This window comes from Arachis hypogaea, chromosome 16 (assembly GCF_003086295.3).
Source record: "Arachis hypogaea cultivar Tifrunner chromosome 16, arahy.Tifrunner.gnm2.J5K5, whole genome shotgun sequence".
Lineage (NCBI taxonomy): Eukaryota > Viridiplantae > Streptophyta > Magnoliopsida > Fabales > Fabaceae > Arachis > Arachis hypogaea.
The window spans coordinates 40622421-40627956 of NC_092051.1; the positions used below are offsets into that span (position 1 = coordinate 40622421).

General features: G+C 34.8%; 1 long non-coding RNA gene across 1 annotated transcript; it reads left to right on the forward strand.

Moving 5' to 3' along the window:
* The first annotated feature begins 2066 nt into the window (after positions 1–2066).
* On the forward strand, positions 2067–5034 carry LOC112758181 (uncharacterized). Its single transcript, XR_003179523.3, has 4 exons — positions 2067–2227; positions 2320–2373; positions 2450–2606; positions 4747–5034. It is a non-coding gene; the product is annotated as an uncharacterized lncRNA (long non-coding RNA).
* The last annotated feature ends 502 nt before the right edge of the window (positions 5035–5536 follow it).

The window sequence follows — 5536 nt, forward strand, 5'->3', positions numbered from 1 at the left end:
CAAATTTTAAATATAAAACTAGTCACATTTTCTGTCTCTCAGCCACATAGTTAATCCTCAGTCAAATGTCAACTCGTAATCACTTTAATACACTCACAAACAAATAGTACAAGCAAGAGATTCAATTCAATGTACAAGCAAGTCACAACAAGACAAACAATACAATCACAAAGTAATAAAACAAGCAAGTGCAATCAAATGCAAATGTGCAAACAACATGATGCATGTCTATCCCTAACGCAGGCCATGAGCTCATGTGTCGGTTGCCTACCCGCTCCCGACATTACCCGGACACAAGTCCCAGATATGGCTTTCCAGATGCATCAGTGTGCTTATAAGTCGTACGGCTAGGCTGCATCAGTGTGACTTTCCAAATCAATAAGCGTACATCTGAAAAACAGTTCTCAGTGTGTGGGCGTCCCTACTTTACATTTGGCACTAAGGCCCAAACAATGTCACATCTGCTCTCCTGTGGCAGACGCTTTATTAATTAATATATTCCTTTAATCTTTGTTTTCTGCTCTCCTGTGGCAGAGATTCCTTTTCCTAAAAAAACCAAGCTCAAAACAACACTTAGAACAAAACCTTTCCTTACAAAATTGGATTTAAAACATTATGCTTTTCTTAATAAATCTAGTTTAAAAATAGAATACACCTTTTCCCAACTAAATAAATCTCAAATAATTTAATTTTCCAAAACCAAATCTTTTAAAATAACTTTTCAAATAAAACCTCAGATTTTTATAAAATTTCGGCAGCACTTCCCCTAAAACTCGGGGTTAGCCACCCTTTTTCGGGTCCCAACTGAACCATTTTCAACCTCTTTTCAATCGAGAAATCAAGTACATATTCATCAAACTCAGTCACAAACACAACTCAAACTCATCATTCAGTCATTTCAAACAATCATAAATTATTTACAAATACCCACTAGACTTCCATGGCATTCATAGTTTAAAAACAGTTAATTTCAAAACAAAATTCCCTACCTCTGTATGAAATCAAAATCAACAAAAGTTTCGGAAGAGCTTTTTGACCGAGCTGATGAAGAAGAAAACGCCAGAAATTATTTATGCCTTCTAGAACTCCAGTTGGCCGAATTTAAAGGGAAGATGAGCTACGTTACCATCAGCTTCCACCAAACAAAAATGACGCCAATACGTAGAGGAAGAGGATACAAACACTTTTATCGAATTAGATTTTTTATTGGAGTTACAAATCGCAAGAAATCGAAGTCAGAAATTCAGGTTCCATGGTTTCTCAATCTCTTTCTCTCACGGCCTTTCTTTCATTTTTTTATGGCTTCGGTTATGAATGAGAAGAAATGAAGAAGATTAAGGATAATAGTGATTTGTGGTGGTTAAGGTAGCGTTAGGTGTCAAGGTTGGATATATACATATTGCATTAAAGCCACGTTTCATGATTAAGGGAATGGATATATGTATTAAAGGGTTACAAGCCACGTTCCCCTATAATGATGATAATGAATTATTATAAGTGAATAGATATATATATGTTATGTATATGTAACAAATCTTTCTTTGTTTCTTATATAGATATATAATAAATATATATAGTGGCTTATATGTATAATAATATCCTTCGGCCATTTTTTTCTTTTTGAACAATAATAATAATAATAGTAATAATAATGATAATAATAATAATAATAACTAAATTAAATTTTATTTTATTAAATTAATTTTCAAAAATTTGGGGTCTTACTCTGAATATGTCAAAGGACTACCCACACCTCTTTCCAGATAATTAAATCTGAATTTTGAGGGCAAAATTCCTAATTTGGTGGGTAGAATGTAAATCCCGCTAAAATCGAAAAATAATTAGTCAATAAATCGAATTTTAAATAGGAAAATTAAAAATACAAAACTAGTATCAAAATAGAATAGAGCTCGTCAAAACGAGAATTTTGATACCAATTTCGAAAATTTGGCCCAAAATCGGACCAGAAGGACCGAACCGGTTGAACTGGGGCACAAACCGAGCCCGTGGGTCCAACCGGACCCATAATATAAAGGAAACAGCAGCCTTCTTCTTCCTCATTAGTTGCTGCAACGCCAAAACAGAATTGGAGGAAAGGGAGAGAAGCTCTCAAACCCTAACCCTTTGATCCACCATAACTCCTCCGTCTGGGCTCCGATCGCCGCACTATTCGCGGCCACACGCTCAGCGCGTCGAGCTCTACCTTTCTATCCGAACAATTTCATTGGTAAGCCTCCTATTAAGTTCAGAATCCCTATCCCTCTTTCTTTGGTAAACTTGGAAACCTATGGTGAATCTTGTCCAATTTCTATGTTCTAGGTTCAAGTTAGCTTCCGAAATTTGTGGGCTCAAGCTATTGAGCATATGGGTATGGTAAGAACATCCTAACCCTAGCTCAATCTTGTTTTGGTAATAGAAAACTGAATTGGAACATATATATGTGTATTAGGTGTAGTTTAAGAGGGTGTTTATGCATTGGACTTGAATTTGGATTACTTGGAGCTATGTTGGTGACAAGGCTTACTTTGGGGCTATTTGATTGAGCTTGGAGGGGCTGTGATTTTGAGTTGTGAGGCTGCCTTGGGTGAACTAAGTGATCGGCCAAGGTATGGTTCAAGTTTCGCACGTTTAATATTTACGGTGTTGTGAAAACTTAGGTTAGAGGAACCATAGGATAAGTTGAATTGTTTATTCTATTTAATGATTAGCCTTGTAATGTTGTTGGAATAGATTTGTTGGTGGCTATATATATTAGAATTATGAGGTGTGAAAGTTATTAATGGTGTGCTCTTATATTTATTTATGATGGATTAGGATTGGTGTTTGTTAATAAGGGTGTAGAGTTGTGTTGTGGTGGTATTGCATTTGCTGTAACTAATTATGTAATGATCGGAATTGCATGAGACCAAGTCTGGGCTAAACTTGGGAATATAAGGAACTAAACTAGAAAATTTGGGACCTTTTTGTTAAATATACAATTTATGACAAATTTTTAAAGTTAGGTTGTTAAATCTGTCCTGCAGCAGAAAAGGTTAAACAGGACAGCAACTTGTTTGTCTTGCTGCGATATCTACGAGTTGAGTTTTGGAGTGAAACTAATTTTGTTATAAAATTTGATTAACTTGCTTTATTGCTCTAAAACTACAGAATTTTAAGAGTTGAGGATTGGGAGTTGTGAATTTTTGAATATTGGTGGTCAAAACTGAAAAGAAACAGATTTCAGCAAGCTATGCATCAACTTCCAATACTTGTAACTCTTAGAATTGAATAGCAATTGGATTGCAACCAAGACACAGTTGTTTCTGGATGAGCTAGGAGTTTCCAAATCAAAATTTAGCTTAATTGGAGTTTTGTAATAAAAGTTATTCAAATTGAAAGGTACTAAGCTTGTTGGTTTCAAAAACAGATTTTGACTCATTTTTACTTAACTTCCAGGTAATGTAACTTCTTTATTAAAAATGATATTAACTCAGAACCAATTGAGAAAGAAACCTGGATGAGTGAAGTATAACTAAATTAATTTTTAAAGTCATTGGATTTAACTGGAATTTTATATTGAATTTTGAATATCACATGCTGTTGCTGTTTTTCTGGTTTCATGCACTGCAGAACAGTCACTGTTTTTCCTTTATTCCTAAGGCTAGAAAAATCCGAAAATTATGATTTTTGATTTGTTAGAAAGCTTATTTCAAGATGAACGCCTGGACATAAAGTTTGCGCAATTCCGAGTTCATTTTTTATATTAAAAACAGAAAAGGAAATAGAGTGTCGAGGATGTCTTAGTGATAGTCATGGGTTCGAGAAGTTAAAGTTTAACCTTCGTGTGATGTGACTGATTTAATGTTAGAGTTGGGTTGATTTTAAGATTATTTGATAATAAGAAGGTTGAGAAGAGTTTGATAAATAGTTTGGTCAGGACGCAGAAAGGATAATTAAGATGAATTATAAGGGAATGATGATGAAAAATGTGAAAGGGAGGTTGTTTATAAAAGGAGTTAACATGCCATGGCTTGATGAATGATTAAATAATGATTATGATTATGAAATGGCTTATGAATGATGATATCTGAGATACGAGTTTCCCTGGGTAAAAACCGTGGCTCGCCACCACGTGTTCCAGGTTGATTCTCGATACTCTGTTAACCCTACGTCGTAAGGGTGACCGGGCACGTATAAATTCCCGGGTATGGATAACCCCCATTGAGTGATTTATATGATGATTGAATGTAAACTCTATGCATAGACTCTTGGGGATGCGCGACGGGGGACAGTCTAAGGTTTTCGGACTTGTCGGGTTGGCTGGATAACCGACAGATGGGCCCCATCAGCCATATGACAGGCATGCATCATATGCATTTGTTTGTTTTGATTGCTATGCATTTCCTGGGTTTGCCTAATTGATATATATCACCTGCTATCTGTTATACTTGCTATTTGTACTATCTGCTCATTACTTGTGCGTGACCTTGTTTGGTTGCTTGTTTCTGTTGCATTGTGAATGATGGAGGGATGGAGGAAAAGGAGAAATGGTTTGGTGTTAGATTAGGATTGAAATTGAGTAAGTTAGGTAGATTTAGAATACCTACCCCTGTTATAGCTTCCGTTTAGTAATTAAGTTGGATAATTGTATAACGGAGTTCTAGGAATGCCTATGGCATTCTCAGGACCGTATTTCTTATGCGCGTGGCACTTTTACCATGCTGAGAACCTCTGGTTCTCATTCCATATTGTATTGTTGTTTTTCAGATGCAGGTCGAGAGGCTCCTCGCTAGGCGTCTGGATCCTGGAAAGCGAAGTAGTCCTTGGGTGTATTTTGGTTTTCTATTTGTATATATGTATATATGTATTTAGCTTACTCTCCAAGTAACTTATGTATGCTGCTCCTCTTAGAGGTTGAGGGAGGGATAGGAGTTTATTTTGGTATTTTGGTATATTTTGGGGATACCTATGTATGTTCATATGTATATATATATATATATATCCTCTGGCCAGCCTTAGCTTCGCAGGCTAAGTCAGGGGCTAGTTATGCTGTTTCTTTGGCTTTCCTTTATTCTTTTGCTTAACTTTATCATGTTCCTATTAGGTTTCTTAGCACGCAAGTAATCCTTTCCTAAGCGTTGCGCTTTTTGTTTTGCGATTTTGTTTTACCCGTTTTTCAAGGCTCCTAGTTAAGTATCTTTTCTCTATTATTATATATATATTACTATTCTTAGAGGTCGTAATACTTTACTAACTCAGTCTTATGACTTAAGCATAAGATTAAGTATGGTAGGGTGTTACATAAAAAATAATATTAAAATTAATAATATTAAAAAATAAAAAAATTAATATTATGAAAAAAATAACAACAATTTATATAAGAACTAATTTGATAAATTTTTAAAATTTTAAAAATAAATACAACTTATATGAGTACTTTCAGAGAATAATTTGACTCTAAATAAATTTATAATATGCCAAATGATATGTAGTATGCTATGTGTTACTAATCTGACACAACAACCAATTATCTTATGATACCTGGTATTAACATTGG